The 19,206-nt window shown below is 45.6% G+C and overlaps 1 long non-coding RNA gene across 1 annotated transcript in view; it reads left to right on the top strand.

Annotated features, from left to right (window-relative positions):
• LOC135398378 (uncharacterized) overlaps positions 1–19,206 on the top strand; it is a 78,370-nt gene that overhangs the window by 46,599 nt on the left and 12,565 nt on the right. Inside the window, exon 4 of the long non-coding RNA XR_010424096.1 lies at positions 14,134–14,547. This is a non-coding gene — a long non-coding RNA (uncharacterized LOC135398378). The remainder of the gene's footprint in view (positions 1–14,133; positions 14,548–19,206) is intronic.

Genomic DNA, 19,206 nt, shown 5'->3' with positions numbered 1-19,206 from the left:
AAGAAATAAATGGAAACGTAGGTCGCACTGGTGCGACCAGCTGTTCCAGGACGCTTGACATGTAGAAGCACTGAATGAATTAAAAGATTATATCAGCACGTATGTCCTTGAGGTAGGTCGTCAGTCATGCACACAGCGCAGGTTGCTGGTGCTGCCCATGGCCAGCTCCCCAGTACCTTCTCAACACTAAATGATCGGTTGTCAAGTTTCGCGAGGGCGTTCTTCAGTGTTCGCCGACTAGAGTCGAAGCGTCGGCAAGTGACCAGCACGTGTTCCGTGTTCTCCACAGTTCCGCAAGTTGAACAGTTCGGCGATCCAACGTGAAGTCGAGTTCTTGCGCCGCTGGTCTACCCGTTATATTTCTCTGAGGAATGGCCGCGTGATCGTGCATGTTTACTGGTTTCCCTATAGGTTTATCCGATAGTGAGTGTCTTAATATAGTTATGTCTACCTTGTAGCATCTACCTGGGTAATAAACAACATCCTGATCAGAAGAGGGCCCGTGCTGCTGACGGGTCATGCATCGTTTTCTGGTATATACAGGGTGTCTCACCTAACGTGATAAAAAATTCTAACTGGCGACGTAGTCGCCGGAGAACTTTCGGGAACTTCGAGAACTTTCGGGAACTTTTTGTGGGACTTTCGGCAATTACGTTCTGGAGACTTGCCACCATTGAGGAAGGTTTTGGACAATTTTTAATTGCGGGAAATTTATTTTTTCAATGGTACTTTGAAAATTGCCAAGCGAACCTCACTTTTTTTAACAGAAATATAAAGTCCTCCACGGCCAACCACAGACCCAACAAAAACTATGCACAGTATCGCAACAGAAACAGTAAAAAAAAAAAAAAGTAAAAATTTACGATATGCCCCGCCTGCTGGATTGTCGCAAAGAAGAGCGCACTGGAGATGCGGGGAGAGGTGGAAGTGTTCCCGCCTCTTGTTTTACCTTTCTTTCCCCCGCTTTGACCTTGATGCTGGGGACAACCGTCTTATCATGAAGAAAACAGCCGTCTTATCACAAAGAAGGCGGGGACACTTCCTCCTCTAGACGCACATTTCGAGCGGGCTTCTTTGCGAAAATCAAGAAGGCGGGGCTAAAGCGCAATTTTTACTAATTTTTTCGGACTGTTTCTGTTGCAATACTGTTCATAGTTTTTGTTGGGTCTGCGGTTATCCGTGGAGGATTTCATATATCTGTAAAAAAAGATAAAAATGTGAGGTTCGCTTTGCAATTTTCAAAATTCAATTGACAAAAAAAAATTTCCCGCAATTAAAAATTGTCCAAAGCCTTCCTCAATGGTAGCAAAAGTTTCCAGAAGGTAACTGCCGAAAGTCCCACAATCCTCCGGCGAGCACGTTGCCAATTAGAATTTTTTATCACGTTAGGCACCCTGTATGTATTTTCAAGTCAGGTTGGTCAAATGGGTTTCAGGCTGAGTGAGAATACGCGTCTTTTGGTGATTGAGGTGGTGGTGCTGTGGCCTATTATTTTGTATAGGTGGCTTCTCAGTACCTGGATGGAACAACATGACGTTTTCACGCTGTAATACTCGGCAAAGGCTGTAGACGTGAAGGGTTAAGTCATGCTCTCTGTATCAGACTAAATTTTTTAGGTTCAATACATACTGCGTACATGGCGCAGAATATTCTACCGACTGGAACGACATAATACAGGGTGCATATAAAAAAAGCTTTGTGGAGCTTTCCCTTTTTTGGACGCACATATATTTTAAAAATCAATAAAAATATCCCGAATTTCGCTCAACCATTGGTACGACGCTAGTGAAGTGGTCGGAGTGGGGGGGTATATGTTTATTAATAAAAAAAAAAAGAAAGGAACGGTTAGCCAGGCAAAGAGCCGGCTTGCTATTCCAAAAAAAAATGAAAGAAAAAACAAACTGGAAAGAAAGGAAAAGGAAGGAAATAAAGAAAGAAGAAAAGAGACACCAGAACACCGTCACATGTAGTTCACGAGTCCTGAGACTCAGAGAAAACCGAGGAGGGGAGCGGCAGTGACAGCCCACTGGTTGGGGCGCAGGACGGGGCCAAGGAGAGCGGCCAACAAAAAGTCGTTGCAGCCAATCTGGAGCAGACGGCAACGGAGGGTGTTCCTATGGTGAAGGTGCTGCTGATAATGCAGGAGCTGGTGTGGGATGTCAGCTTCCACGCCACAGACATTGCAGTTTGGTGAATTTAGCCGACCCATTTTGAAGAGAAGTGAGGGTGTACGGGCAACATTGAGTCGTAGGCGGTGGAGAAGGGATTCTTCTTTACCACTGCTGTGGCAAACGATGACAAACTCCATCAGTGGGTCGATAGACCGTAGGAATGGGTTGTAAGTCGTAGGCAGTGCCGGATTTAGGGGAGGGCAAACGGGGCACTTGCCTCGGGGCCCCCACCACAAAGGGGCCCCCACCAGTAAAGGTCTTGTCCAAGGGAAATCTGTTTTGCATGCCTGAAACGCATCCCTTGAAACGGAAACTTGGTAAAAATCTGTCCTCCGTCCACGCATATCGAGCCCAAATAACACATTGGATAGACATGGAATACACGAGGGAGCCCCCACAGCACAGGGCCCCCACCACTGTAAATCCGGCACTGGTCGTAGGTTCGACCCGGAATTGCCGAGCACATGTGGCACACCGACGGCGAATATGTAGACGGCATGTGGAGGCTGTAAGCGGCAAATGTGCCAGGGCCGAAGTGCCATCAGACCCAGCGCGTCTCGCTACTGCGTCTGCTCGGGTATTTCCATACACGCCTATGTGGCCAGGGACCCATTGAAACGTGATGTTGTAACGAGTGGCTAAGAGTTGATTGAATTTCTGAAGTGTCATGGTGTGCAAATCGCTTATTATGCTGGGGCGAGATGACGTGATGGGGCGTGGGGTGGCGCAGTTGGATATCCTGATAGCATGTACCTCACCGTTATCAGTTACCATCGCGCCACGCAGAGAGCATTTCAAATTCACTTTGCACTCTGTCAAAATGCCGCATTTCCGGACCAAAAAACATATTATGGTTTGCAATGCAAATTTCAGGGCCACAGGTTCAGTGTTTAAAATAAAATCACCTGAAAGGCCGCGGAGCATTCGGACGCCAGAAAATGTCAACGCTATATGAGACCGTCGATCCATTCTGCAGTCTCCCACGTGTCAGTTCGCAAACACGCTTTTTCTGCTTTGGGTTGTCTGATCGAACTGTGAAGAGAATTTTACGTGCCATTCTTAAATTGCCAACAACTACGAAGACCACCCTGTTGCATTGCTAATTCTCGAAATCATAAAAGAACTAGAGATCAGGGGCAATATAATCGGGGCCTTGCAATGGGTGCCATCGCACAAGGGCCTACCTGGAAATGAAAGAGCCGACACACTAGCCAAGGAGGCTGCAAGACTTCCTCCTACGCTCCCCGCTATACCAAGTAATGCTCAAGCACAAACTGCTATAAATGAACATGTATGGCGCTTTCACCGCGATGCCAGGACAGCGATGCACACAGCTCCCCCCCTCTGTGTCACAAGGGGTTTCACAAGGGAAGAAACTTCGCTTTTAATGAGATTGCGAACTCAAATCGCCAAGACTAAGGACGTCATCTGCATCACAGGACGAAGTAAAGATGCGCTGTGCAACACCTATGATGTCGAAGAAAATATAGAACATATCTTGCTTCACTGCAGAACATACGAACAGCAGAGGAAACGACTAATGGAAAGAATGAGGAACAGGTCACCCAGACCCCCTTCTGGAGTCACTCATTTACCCTACTGGACCAATGTCAACGCGGCGGGCAACACAAAGCATAGTCCTAGATTTCATGAAGGAGAGTAACCTCCTATGTATTCTTTGACAGCAAAGAAGAAATAGACAACGCTGTGAACTGAGTTACCAACAACCTATGACAACTGTGAACAACGAACCTGTGACCAACTGAAAGTGATTAAGGTGAACTGTATGGTGCGAGCCGAAGGTGACCATCCTTACCATCATCTTCGGCTCATTGATATTGACTGTCCGGACTCCAGCATTGGTATTGCTGTTGACCGCCTGAGAGTGCACCTCCCCACCACGCCATCAGTGCTTTCCTATGCCCCGCCGATGTGGACTCTTCGCAGGCCTCCTGTATGTGATCACATTCCTGGTCTTCTGAAGAAAAACGCTGTACCTCCTGTTGTTGCTCACCAACTTACACTGGAGCACCTTAACTTAGCGTACTCGCAACGACTCCCTGTGTACACTGACGGATCAGTGTCTCAAGGCGGATCTACTGCAGCCTTTTATATGCCAAATGAAAACCTTGAAGTGGCGCACAAGCTCCCCTACGAAACGTCATCTACAGAGTCCGAGCTCTTCGCCATACTGACAGCGTTGAACCACATAGCGGTATCACCGCCTGGCGCTTGGGTTGTGTTCACGGACAGTAAGGTGGCGCTAGAAGTTCTAGCAAATTATTGTTCCAGAACAATCGGCGGCCTAGATACCATGATAGTCGCAATATACAACCGACTTCTATCCTTTGGTCATAGCCTGTGTTTCCAATGGGTACCCAGTCACACCGGCCTGCACGGAAACACCCGCGCAGACGCCTTAGCACGTCGGGCACATGGGGACGGCACCTCCAGTAACTGTCTCCTACCACTTTCAGCCTCATCGTGTCGGTTACAGACACAGCGACTCCGTTATAACGGCACTCGGCAGTTTCAAGAGGACGCTGTCCGACTGAACGACCATCTCCGATCTATCGACCCGTCGATGGATTTCGTTGCCACACACCACTGCTCGCGTCAAGAAGCGTCCATTCTACACCGACTACGCCTTAATGTCGCCAGGACACCTCTACTCCTCTGTAAAATGGGTCTTCTCCAGTCGCCCAAATGCCCCACTTGCGCTGTTGAAGCTGATGTGCCACACCTTCTCCTCGACTGTCACAGATTCGACACCTCTCGAGCCACGCTGAGACGACGCCTACTCGAGCTGCGGTGCACGGACTTTTCTCTGGCCACTCTGCTCGGCCCAGTACGAGATCACACACAGCAGTCTGTGACCAAAGCAGTGCTGACTTTCTTGAGAGACTCAGGTCTGATGAACAGCCTGTGAACTCAGTCGTGAAATCTCATTCTTCTTCTGTGCCCCACTCTCACCTTCAACGCATTAACCTCATGCTTTCTTTTTAAAGTCATCTTCTGTGATTCATCTCATCATTCCTTCACCGTTTGTTAGTCATCTTTTTTGTCATCTTTGTCTTTAATCTACCTCATCCTTCTTTCATCATCTGGTAGTTTTTCGTTTTTCCTACTTCTTTTTCTTTTTCTTTATTTCTTATTTCGTAATTTTCTTTATTTATTTATTTATTTCTTTTTCTTACTTTTTTTTCCCTTTCTTTATTTCTTTTTTCTTAATTTTCTTTCTTTATTTATTTCTTTTTCTTACTTCTTTATTTCTTATTTCTTTATTTTCTTTCTTTCTTTATTTATTTCTTATTCCTTCTTATTTATTTCTTTCTTTCTTTCTTTCTTTCTTTAATTATTCTCTTTTCTTTTTATTTATTTATTATTATTTCTTATTTCTGGAATAGCAAGCCGACGTCCCGTTTGGCTGACCTTTCCCCGTTTTTTTTCCCTTTTTGTCTAATAAACATATCCCCCCCCCCCCCGAAGGTGACCACCAGATGGCACAGCCACCGAACGTATCATCGCCATGTGTCGTGTGTCTAGTTGCTGTGTCCCGTTTTATCGTGTTTCCCTTTCTTGTTGCCTTTTTTTCTCTCTCTCTGTGGCAACTTGCCGCCCGTCTCGGCAGGCAGACCGCGTTCTCTTTCTTAGTTTTTATTTATTTAGATAAACGATACCCCCCCCCCCCCCCCATTCTTAAGTTCCATCCTGCTGAAGACTGGGAGGTGGTGGGTTCGAATCCTGCCACCGGCTGTGCTGTCTGATGTTTTCCCTGGGTTTTCCGAAGACTTTACAGACGAATGTCGGCACAGTTCCCCCTGAAGTCGGCCCTGGACGCATACTAATCCCCTGTCCCCCACTCCTTCCTGCTGTCCTCTCTCCGTCTGTGCACATCTGTATACCGCTCATAGCCACAGTTGCTTCGCGGCGTTCACACGAAAAAAAAAAAGAATTAAGTTCCATCCATGCAAAATGATGGTTGCTCATGAACTTAATGAACGTGACTGGGACGCGAATGGCATACCGCGAGGGTCGATATCCCTCAAAATGTATCTTCTAACGCTCTTCTACTCACAGGTGACTAAGCTCACTTACACACACACGCACATCCCATCCCACACATACCACACACACACACATCACATCCCACGTCATCATCACTTCTTCATTTATTGTTGTTGTTGTGTCACTTACATTTCAAAGCCAATTGAAAATAAACTGTGTTCCATGCACTTTTAGACTGTTATAAAATTTTGAATAACATTTACCATGCTTTTTTGTTAGCCTTTAAAACCTGGGATTTATTTTTCTGTCGCACCCTGTATTTTAAGAAATACTTACGCGAAGTTGGAATTGGTGTGAACCCCCTACTGTCATTATGCGGTACAAAATTATTCGTAGTGCAGGCATGTTGCCTGTGCTGTCGTTATTTTCAGTTTGTAAAGAAACTATCTGTGGGTTTCAAGTTAAAAGTTATCTAATGAAAGTGCAACTTCTGTTACGAGCAATCAGTGTGCATTTCCGAATTTGAAAAAAAAAAAAGAAAAAGAAAGAAGAGTTTTTCTACTTATGGTAAACGCTGGTACTAAAGTAGTTTCTTTAAATATTTTATCTGGTATGGGAAACGTCCCGGCCGAGGACGCCAGCAACTTGGTGGCGGCATGGGCACAAGTTGCTTCGACACGCCGTCTTCAGCGAGGGACGTTAAATACGTAGAGCAGCCATGTGCTGAGCTTTCGGCGCACGTTAAAGAACTCTCGGGTAGGCAACTTTAATCCACAGACCGACCACTGTGGCGTCGCTCATGATCATAGTTGTCTCGCGATGTAAAGCCACCAATTATTAGATCTACATACGTTGCTTCCTGGGTATCTCTATCCCAATTGCATTTTCGCTCAGGTGCTTAGTGGAACATTTCCATACATTTTCAAAATATCTTCTGTACTGGGAGTGTCTAGTCTGGCTGTTTTTACAACAGGACAGTAACATGATTCGTACCTCACAATGTAAAACGAAAATAAAAATCTTGCACTCTATGCTTTGAACGGTGGAACGTTGGTATACCAATCCTGTGCGTATCGACGAGTGCAAGGCAGCTCACATCGAAGAAACATTTAAATATCTGTATTGATACTTTAGCTGTAATTCACGCGCAGTGGTTGGAAACTGAATTCCAATTCAATCGGTCCATGAATAGCACTTTAGTAATTATGATTGCCGATGTCATCGACAAGTTCGCCACATCATCGGCTTTTGCAGATTTTTTTTTTTTGGCGGGGGGGTATGAAGGTTTATTAAAATATAAATAAATAGATTGCTTTTCTTGTTTAGCTTACAGAAACTATAAGAAGGACACAACGAGTGCATAAAAAAAAAAAAAAACAACGTTATTTCTTATTTCTCAGTTCCTTTTTGCATACCAGACATAGGTGAACGTTTTGAAAGAAGTATTCTTATACATGTGACACTTTTACGCGTTTTTACGAACAGTACCTCCTGATGTAACTGCACGACGTTTGCAGTTGAATTTGAATCACCTTTGAATCATTTTATTTGGATGCGGCGAATTACCTCATCCCATCGTCATTCATGTAGTACAGTCAAACTCCTTTATATAGCGAACACCTTTTTAACGAAAATACCACTACAGCAAATTTTTTTTGCGGTCCCGCTGGAGCCTATGGGTCCAATAATAGACATGCTTTTTAACGAAAATACCTTTAGTGCGAATTTTTTTTTTTTGCTGTCCCCTGAGTTTCGTTGTAAAGGAGTTTGACTGTAGTAGTTGTTGTTATTTGGATGTGAAAGTGAAATGCTTCTGTGTATATATTACTAACCAAAGTAGTCACTGTAGACCCCCATTTAATTATGTGATTGACTTAGAGCAACCTGTAGTAAACTACACAGCTCTAGGCATTCCGCATGATAGCAGAACAGCCTGCACTTGCATGTTTGGTTGACTTACACGCCAATCGAATCTTTGTCTATAGAAGCAACAGGTGCATTCTCTGAATAGGCTTCACTTCGCCAAGAAAGACGTCCTGTCAACGCCGTCTGCAATGACCATTTTGCGAATCCCTATCTTTCAGGCCACCCTGCTGCGGGCAGAGCTTTATCTGCGTTGAAAATGGAATTTTAACGACACAGTAAATCAACTGCTATCGCAAGCGACAGGTGGATATCTAGGCAAGGTGAAAAGTGGGCCCGGGAGCAAAATTTTAGCCGCCATCTGTTGAACGACTTCGATGGTCATTCGAAGCAGCATTGCGGTTATAGTTACAATGGCGCCGTTGCATGCACCCTGCGCTATTTCGACTCTTGATGTTTCCATTTCGCTTAGACTCGCTTAATGTATGTTTCATAGTATTGGCAGGGTTTTTACGACATTCCAGGTCGTGGAAGTGGAAAATGATGCTAGAGAAGGTCTACGAGCTGGATTTATATTGCACGCTTGCGCGTCAGTATTGCTTTCTGAATTCCATTGTTTAGCCTTACCTTCGTATGTGAAAGTAGCTGCTTCTGCGCTTTGGACAATATTTTACAGTACCCTTTCCTTTTCTTTTTAATTTATTTTTTTCTTCTTTCATTTATTTTCTTTCTTTGCGGAATAGCAAGCCGACGTCCCCTTTGGCTGACTTTCCCCCCGTTTTTTTCCCCTTTCGTGTAATAAATATATCCCCCCCCCTACAAAGCGTGCAATCGCATCATTATCAGTACATTCTAGAAGCCATGATCCCGTGTAACATGGTTGGTTTAAAGAAAAAAGAGCGGTTAAGGGATGATTTCGCAACTATAATGGGTTTGGGACCTCCGATTGTCTGGCTGTCCATGCTAATGCCCACGGTTTCTACATAGACGGAGGCACACCCGCTTCTGTGTCTGTCGCTGCATGTGATCACGCGGTGCATTACGAGACAAGACACAATTGCTGGTGATTTTTGGAAGAAAGTCCATGCAGTGCCCTTACCTTCGGCAATGAAAGACGTTCTCTGATAGGCAAGCGAGCACACACTCTAAAAGCAGAACTTTACAGCATAACGCTGTCGGAACCGGCCGACCATCATTAAGAAGGTATAGTTTGTCTTACGATGTTCAAGAATGTGGGGAAGATATATCGGTAACATTCTGGTTGATTCTGAGCATGTTATGCGATGAAGTTCTGTGTTTAGAGTGCACACTATGAAAGGCATATGGTGCCCATGGCCGCAGTCTCCTGCCCAACAGACACACGTCGCGTAGCACGCGCGAGCATATGGGAGCACGAATCATATTTCACATTCCTGCGGGAGGGTAATAATGCACGCTAATAGTCCCACGACTGGGCGAATGGGCGACCGCACTTAGTAATTAGGAACGGTGTAGGCCGCGAACACGCCCTCAAATATTAAAACCCTTGTACGACATTACCCTGTAAAAACAGACAGAGCTTCGCAATGGCTTTAGCGCAGTCTCCCCTATGGCTCGTCGCGAGATTGGACAGCTCTCCGACAGGGTCCTAATACGCGTACCACCGGTGCGCGCGTGTCATGTAACTGCAGATCCGTCATCCGTTTATTGATGCTCTAACTCAGGGGCTTTTGTCCTTATTGCAGACGTGTTGCAGCCTCCATGCCTTGACGCTCAACGTTTTCTCGTTAAATGTTCAACATTTTACTACTCACATATTACTATATCAAGTAATCCAACGAGGTAATTGAGTAGCGTGGTGAAAGTTAAACGTACAAAAGAGGGAGAAGAACAATGTGGAAGCAGCTGCATGACTGTATAGAGGCTGCATGCCATGTAGGACACGTTTACAACTCAACCATTTCCATGGCAGCGCTCCTGTTTCGACGCATATTGTACAGGGCAGATCCCGACAACCGTGACGCATGTGCTTTTTACAGACTCTTGCACAGAATAATTTTACTTTGAAGGAGGACTAAGTATTCGCGCAGGCGAGAATTTCGACAAATTTCGAAGCCATTTTACGAAAGTACTCATCAGTGAGCGTAAGGACAAACAAGTGCACTCCGTCGAATGGTACACGGGTCATGCGCTATATTTCTAATGACTGCAGTTGTCCTTCTGGAGGGGATGTTTTTGCATACATTAAAAAAAAAAAAGGAAAAAGAAAATGAAGGAAATTCCTGTCTCACACATCTAGGAGGATATGAAGAAAGACCTTCTCAATGTCAGCAGTTATACCAATCTTCTGCGATCGAAAATTGAGCAGGGGCAATATAGGGGTTTGATATTGGGACCTAGAGGGTCAGGAACGCCATTTAAAAATTCTTTCCCACAGGCTTCAGAGCTGATATCGAAGACTGCGCGGACTTTATTGTTTCACGGTCTCTTCGTATGACAGCATGATGTGGCATGCAATATATTTGTGATTCACTTAGACAATCCTGGGTCTCAACCTTGCCAGCGTGGTCATCCTCCAGATACTGATGAATTGTTCTGTCATATTCAAGACCGTTTTTCTCGCGTTGGAGGCTGCATGTGAGCATCTCCGGGCTGTTTCTTGCTAGTTTTTTGCTGTCTCCCAGGTTACTAATTTCGCGTGTCTTTCCAATCTGCCGAATCCCAATTCACCGAATGCATTGAAGGCCGGGAAACAGCCTTAATCCTTTGACCTCCAAACGGGCTGTACCAATTGGGCTGTACCAACCGGCCGAATTCCCGGCATGACCATTCCAACTACTCCAACGCCGGTCCCTAATTAGCTCATGCTGGAACATATCACAAGGCATGCAGAAAGGACGATGATTTTCACAGATGCATCCACCAATACCACAGGATCTTCTTGTGCGCCATGCCGCGCGCTTATCGTACCAGACGTCTACGGCTGCAGAGCTGTATGCTGTTCTCAATGCGGTCCAGTAGATTGCCAACCAACCAACACCTGGTGAATGGTCAATCCTTTCTGATTCCAAGAGCGGCCTTCAAGCACTACTCCCACCTTTGGCCTCCAATGGTCTTGTGGTCATAGCGTACGACATCATCTTATCGTATAATGCCGCTGTCGCAAAAGGGCACACGATCGAGCTCCAGTGGATCCCCGGTCACATCGGCATTGCTGGGAATGATGCTGCTGATAGAGAAGCATTGGAGGCGCTTCGTCAGAGGAAGACGTAATCTGAGCAGTACTTCTGGTTGTATCACCACAGGATACATGGGACGTCTTTGGATTCTGACAACATAGAGATATAAGGTGGAGATGACATTCCTTGAGATTGAGGGGAGACAACGACGAACAAGAAGCAACAGGACAAGTCACATGATGAGACTTGTCCTGTTGCTTCTTGTTCGTTGTTGTCTCCCCTCAATCTCAAGGAATGACATCTCCAGGTTATCACCATCTCGCTTGTATCGTACTTTTATGTTCAAAATGTAAGGTGTTAACTTTTGCAACGGGAACAAGACAGGCGCGCCACAGATCTGTAGTCCTTTGCAACGTGTGTTCTTTTCCTGCACTAGAAGCAACGAAAACTTGGCAAGTTTTTATTTGGGGTACGGATTCACAGGGCACGCACTTGACAATCCATACTTCCGTATGAGTTGTCAATGCAGGGGCCGAAGGAAGCCGTGGAGAGGCTCCCGAAAGGAAGCGCTTTCAGAAGACTTTCCTTCTTACGTCCCGCCATACGTTCGCGGTCTTCGACCTCTTTCCGTCGAAAGGTCATCAGTGAAGAAAGCTCAGTCGATTCTCCTTCGAGAAACAGGCCTTGGGTATCTCCTGGTGGGGGAGAAACGTCCGATGTTCGGTCCCTATGAGTACCTCTCTGACGGCAATATTCCTGTTCGAGGTGAAGATGGAGCTTCCTCAAGCGAGCTGTCATGAGCACGATACCATATGAACTTTGCGGTACCAACAAGCTCCGTCTTGACGCATACAAGCAACGAAGGCACTCAGTGTCATGCATAGTTAACAGGGGAGCCCGAGGGTGGAGCCCTCAACAACCTTTCTTTTCCACTTCATCTGATCCCGCGTAATGTCAGAACGGACAAGTTTCTGCGCCGATCACATCGCTGAGCACTGGCCAGCACTGCAATGTACCATTTTCCCACTTTAGCAGGATGAGGATGGGAATGCATGCATCTACGATTTGTCTTTATAGAGCCTTGGTGAGATCACTGCCAACGTGCCACCTGTGTGTTCTGAATGGTCTCACTGCCCGCGTCATCGAAAAAACTTTTGGAACGTAACGCAGCAACCCCAGCTGAATGTGAGGAAACTTTATACTGGCTTTCAGACTACAAGAATTGCTGCGCCATTACATACAACTAATCACAACACTATCTCTTTCAAAGCAACCTCTCTAATCGTAGCGGGGTAAATTAATTTCGTTTTGTAATGAAATTACGTCATATCTTCAGTCGGAATGTAATGGATTACTTGAATAATTATTCGGACGCAGCATAACCACATTGCATCACAGTTATTAGAAATATGAGAAAGAAATCCGCTTCTTGATCTTCATAACTGTGTGGTGTCTGGAACTATATAATTGGTTCCTTTAGTTGGCACCTGCGGCTCCATTTCTTGAAAATGGTGGCACGCACCGAAGTTGCTAGAACGCGCGACACTCTGACACGAGCGTCACAAGTAACAACAACAACTTTAGTACAAGATGATGACTGGGGAGTTTCATCGCCAGGGGCGATACTCTACCCCACTGGTGATGCGGGGAATGAAATAATGAGCGCCTTCACAATAAGGATCGAAGTCCTATGGTATCCAGAAAGGTGAAGAGAGCTTTGAGGGCAGAGCGTTAGTGGGCTGGATGTGGTCAGAAACCAAGCAATTTTGTGAGAGAGAGGGGGCGATAGTCTAGCTCGTTAAGGGATCCGGAGAGTACGGTTCCGGAAGGTTGGTAGTGTGGGCAATGGAGAAGAATGTGCTCTAGAACTCTACAGCACCGCAGTGACTGCAGTGAGGAGAGTCAACTTGCCTCAAGCGGTAACGCCACTGTGCTGTGAAAGCCACATCGAGGCGCATTCGATGAACTAATGCGTCATCTTGACGACAGATATGTCGAGGTATGCGAAAACCGAGCGCTGGATCAACTCTGCTCAGCATGGCTGTGGGGAGAATGTCAGCTCCGCGTCACAGGTAGTTTCATGCCTGGGTCCTATGTTTTGGGGTCCAGTATTAAAAGCGGTCAGTTTGCGGTACGGCTTTCTTGGAGGAAAACGAAGAGGGATTTCTCTGCTTCCTTTGTTGCTGCGGGTACGACTAGGGCCCCAGTAGTTTACAAAAGCTGAAAGGGCGGGAATCGAGCTTTTGTAATGCTGCCCTGAGTCTTTCTCGGTGCGCTTTGTAGGCCGGGCACTGAATAATACTGAATAAGACACCGAGTAACGTGCACCGAATAAGGTGGCGTGATCAACCCTATATACGCTGTTCAATATATTCATGACCGAACTGATACCTCAGCTCCCCAAAACCGTCAAAGTCACCGTTTAAGCAGATGACGTATGCATTTGGGTAAACGGATGTCATGCTGATGCCGTTAAGACGACATTGGAACAAGTCATGGAAATAATTATTACGTTTTTTGAAGAAAGGTAATGGATACTTCCCCCCCCCCAAAAAAAAAGGAAACGTTTGCATATTTTCACCAGAAAGAAGCTGAAGGACCTTAAACAAAAAGGGAAAGAAATCAAGAAAACGTCTAGCCATAAATTCCTAGAGGTCACACTAAACCAGAATCTGTCCTGGACACCAGTAATTAGGAGGCTTGAACAGAAAACCAAGTCATACACCAACATCATGAAGCCGGCGAGAAATGGGAAACCATCAGACTGTGAACCAAACACTGATACGACAAACACTGGCCCACAGTATCGTACACATTCACAACACAACAGAAAATCAAGAAAGCAAACTGGACAGAATCCTACTTAAAAGCTGAAGAATCTGCGTAGGAGAACTACTGTCAACTCAACTGGAACGTCTCTTTCTTGTTTGCAGAAGCACGTGGGTCTCCAGCGGCTGTACTCAGACTCCAAGAATTAGAAAGACATCTGACCCGCATCATCACGCAACACTTTCACCATGAGCTCATCAAGACGGTCGAGAGCCGGAACAGAAGCAACGCTGTGCAGACCGTACTAACAAGTCAAAAGAAACCTCCCCAAGAAAAGTGCGCACATTCTGGGGAAAGAACGACCGCCTTACTTCAACAAGCCGAGGTACACACAACGATCCCAAGAATACAGAAAAAGTGCGACTGAGGCTACTCAGTGCTGCGAGCCAAAGACAATCATATACTATACTGATGGCTCCAGCACAGAGGGAAAATCGGCAAGTGTCTTTGCCACAGAATACCCCAACGAAGGGGTACCCATTTTCCTACGGCACTTCATTGACCGCAGCCGAATTAGGGTAAGGTGGGGCAAGATGGGACACGGGGCAAGACGCGAATTTTTTTGTTCGACGCCTCCAGTATCAGAGACGCGTTGCTCCATGCGCTTGATACTTCACTCATAAGTGGCTCTGCATGTCCGCTTTATTGCACGTGAGAATTGTCCGGATTGGTGTATGTGTTGAAGAGAAAAAAAATCAGTTAGTTCTGCCAGGAATGTGGAGACCCGCCGAAGAGACGCGATTTTCTGTGGTCCTATTTCTTATTATCTGTGCAGCAGCGTTTCGCAGGCTTATTCTGTCAATGTAAGTTCACATCCTATTTCTTTCATTCAGCTAGGTATATGCAAAATTTGGGCACTCTTGGTTATCCGGTGTTGAACAGAAAAATTATTGCATCCGATGATATGCACGGGGCAAGACGCGACAATTTAATGTAATTTAAATTTAATGCAATTTAAATGTAATATAATTTAGAAACGGACAAGTGAACTATTAGTTGGCTTTAAGCTTGTTCCTCAGAGATATCTTTTTTGAATATCGTGTAGGATTTTCCAGCTAATTTTCCTGTTTCCATGGATATTTCCAACAAAGCAGAAGCGCGCGCAAAAGCGAGAAACCAGCGACACATCAGATTGGCTATGCCTTGCTTGCAAAGGACGGTGGAGCAAAATAGCCGGGTTCTGTGTGGTTTTCTTGCACATCATGTGGGCGGTGGGGTCAAGGGTGTTGTGCAGGGGCCCACGGGCTTTACTTTGCGCACTTGGAATGCAAAAACTAATTTGTATAGCTCATTACCACGGCGTGTCTCGTCTTGCCCCACGCAATGTCTGGTCTTGCCCTGAGGGTTGGGGTATGATGCGACAATCTGCATTTTTGAATTTCTTGTTCTGTGTTTATTTTAGGCCGGCTACGTCCGTTCTGCATTTACAGGTCAGAAGCCCTAGACCCCTGAGAATGTGATTATGGCTAGTTTTTTTTAGAAACTCGAAAAATAAAAATTACATGTTCAATTGCAAATTTCTGTCTCATCTTATCTTACCCCATCTCCCCCCTGTCCCCCACTCCTTCCTGCTGTCCTCTCTCCATCTGTCCACGTTTGTACGCCGCTCATAGCCACAGTTGCTTCGCGGCGCTAACATTGAATTTAAAAAAAAATCTTGCCCCATCTTCCCCTACATGGCATATTCAAGGCTCTGTACCTCATCAAGAAATCCCCACCGAAAGAATGGTAGACCTGCAGTGACTCGCAGCCTTCGATTCAAGGAACCAATCCAGGGAGCAGCAACAATGGTCTCGTCTACGAAACCTTGAAAGAAATCCGCATGGCGGCAAACGTTCGCTTTCCCGCATAGTCTCACCTGACATGTCTAAGCTGCTTTGTTGCAGATATCAAACGTATCGTGTATCTACGATGGAACATGGAACATACACACCAGTTCGGGAACGTGGCTAAAAGGTCTCGTGACGCCGGTGTTTGCATTCTGCACACCATTTGTTTCCGTGACAATTTTTGCCATCTGGCTGTCCAGATGAACTAAACTTGCCATATTTTGATAGCCACAGTGTGAAATACGGTTGACCGAAGCTGTTTATTTTTGTAAGCTGCTTTCTTCATCCATCAAATATGTTTAAAACGTCTCTTATGTGTAGCTCATTGCACTTCCTCGCCAGTTGCGTGGCTGCGTGAATACAACATCTGCTCTGAAGACATGCTGAAGACTGGAAGGTGGTGAAATCGAATCTTACCATCGGCTGCACTGGCTGAGATTCTTCTGTAGACTTTCCAGACGGATGTCGCCACAGTTCACCCTGAAGTCTGCCCAGAACGCGTACTAGCAGCCCTATCTCCCACTCATTCCTTCTGTCCTCTCTACGACTCTCCTGCTCATAGACACGGTTGCCTCGCGGTGTAACACGTGATCGCTTTATTGTCACTTCCCGCTACCTGATTTCGTGAATAAACTTCTGGTTATTTTATGTTTCGCTATATTATCAATTCCGCGAAGCAGTTACCCGGTTGTGTCCTGAATCTATCTATGGCAATGTGTATGTCTTATATCTAGAATGATAGCAATGGGAACTGCCGTTGAATTGGATCTCGTCGTCTAGGGCACGGTTTGGTAATCGAGATAGCCTTGTGTGATGGGCACGGAACAGAGTGCAGATTATTCAGTTGCAGAGATATGTTGACCTATACTGACGTGCCATTGCTTAGGCTTGCAAAAATGTGCCGTTATTTGAAGAAACACCCATAATGACGAGAGCTATTCCAAGATGATGACGAGTTGAAAGAAGCTGTTGAACAGTATTTTCAGGGATGTGGCATATAATAGGAATCTCATCAGGAATCAGGGAACTTGCGAAGATATGTGTTAACTGAATAGGGGACTGGGTTGCAAAGAAAGTTACTGTTCCTCTAATCGTTATTTCTGTTGAACATGAGTGACTTTGCTCTTTCTTTGCGACTTTCATCTTTCATCGTTATTTCTGTGTTTTGCTTGAAATTTATTGAATGCTTTCGTAGCTCCCCGAGGCCCAAGGCTGTCAGTATAATATAACATTACTTGATGCTGACTTGGCTAGCAGCAAAGGATCTGTACGGGACCATGATCAAGGATAGATACCGACCATGATGACTTACTCCAATTTTACAATGCGGTTATCATCAGTATATCACAGCAATTGCTCTACCACTGTCCATACCCTATTTATACATTCGTATATTCAGAATGGACCAGTGCGGTACAGTTATAACAGATGTAACTGTTTTTGTTTGTTTAATTAACCAACTTTGGCATAGAGTGTAATATCCACCTAATTAAGTTTTGCAGTTTGGTGGCCTCTTACATATTCTGCATATTCTCCGGCTCAATGCAAAGATGCCAACTATCCCGCCTCGCTACTCTAGTGCAGTATTTTTCGTTTTCGGTTCCGCTCAATTTCAGACAAATGGCGAATATTTCAAAAACGACAAAGTTTGGTAGCACATAAGCCAATGAGTTACTGAAGCAGGCTAGACGTACTGAAACCCCGATGTCATTTTTTTTTACATAACCACCTATCCATCTACGTATTAAAAATGGACACCGGCATGGAGCATGTAAAAACTCACACTGAAACGATAAACAGAGAGGGATAGTTGAGTTCGCAGAAAAAGCGAAGTCAGTAATTATTCTGAATGCGTGAAATTTGTGAGCAGGTGTTATAGATCTCCTACACTTAAGTGTAATTCCCACACCATTATCCTCCCACTCTGTACTGACGCCCAGGGTTGCAGGTGGTACGCCCCCTTCGAGGCCGCGAAGGTCGTTGAAGGGAGGAAAACCGGTGTGCTCTGTTCTATAAACATCTACCCTACCCTACCGTGAAAGTGGGGTACCCAATCATTGATTCTGTCCTGCTCTATATGGATGTTCATTAGACATGGTAGTTATTATATATTCCTGATCGCCGACTCTTCCAGTTTGAGCCGGCTATGCCGCACTCTGTGGCGCAGTGGAGCTTCCTGCAACTCTGAGCGAAGCGGTCAATCACACGGGTTTTTTTTAGTGTGTATACAGTGTTATTTTAATGAAATGCGAAATGAAATGAGAACAAAACAAAATAATGTTTCCTCTGGAGCAATATGTTTCATTTGTTTGAGGCTGCGAAAGTAAATGAAACAAATTGACTTCACGCTAACATGGGGCAGAATTTTATAGAATAGGGAAATGCTTTTTTGATTACAATAAATGACGGCGCATTTTATGTCAAGTAGGCCACGTTATAATCTCATTAGAAATTTGTCGTTGTCTTGGTCATTTTTCGCTAAGAAACATCTTAATTATGAAATATACAAGTTCGAGGCAATAACATCTGGCAAGACGACGACGACGACGTTGATCTGTACAGACGTTCGCTCATTCTGCTCCTGCTGCTATACTAAGCCTAACTTCGCTTGCCTGGGGTTTGACTTCTCGTAGTCCACCCCAGGGTTCTTCACGATGTCCGCCGCACTGTCCTGCGCGCTAAGCACCGTAAGGCCCCCAAAGGACCATGCTTTCAACTTCACCGTGCCCGACGAGGCTTCCGTAGATGGCGTCATGGATGCCGTCTGTGACCTGGTAGGTCACGACAATGTACACTCCATTCAACACCAGGGTGGTCTGTCTTTCCAAGTTCTTGCCAAAAATAGGCGAGCCCGTGATACTCTTCTCGAAGCCGCAAAGGTGGTGTATGAAGACAAGGAAGTCCCTCTTGACCCAGTTTCAAGCTCAAGGATCACGTATTTGACAGTCAAAAGGTTACCAGAATACGTGTCGGATGACGCACTTGTGCGGGCCCTTGCACCGTATGGAATAGTGAAGGATCTTTCGTTCCCGGTCTACAAAGACCGCCCAACTATACGCAACGGAATCCGAGTAGTCAAGTTCGATATGAGGAAGCCGGTCCCAAACTTCCTTCTGGTTGGGTTGGACCGTGCTATGGTAGACTACAAAGGGTTAAAGAAAGTGTGCGGTAGGTGTGGCTCGGAAGGCCACTTCCGAGGCGGCTGTCAGGTATCACGCTGTGAGAGATGCGGAGTCTTTGGTCATCCAACTGTGGGCTGCCGAGCCCCCTGTCTTCGATGTGGTCAGAGCCATGCCACAGTCGACTGCGTCCTGCGTCGGTCCTATTCCTCAGCAGCGAAAGGGGAAC

This window comes from Ornithodoros turicata, chromosome 1 (genome assembly GCF_037126465.1).
Source record: "Ornithodoros turicata isolate Travis chromosome 1, ASM3712646v1, whole genome shotgun sequence".
NCBI lineage: Eukaryota > Metazoa > Arthropoda > Arachnida > Ixodida > Argasidae > Ornithodoros > Ornithodoros turicata.
Note: the sequence above shows the minus strand (reverse complement) of the source record. Positions and strands in the feature narration are given on the sequence as shown.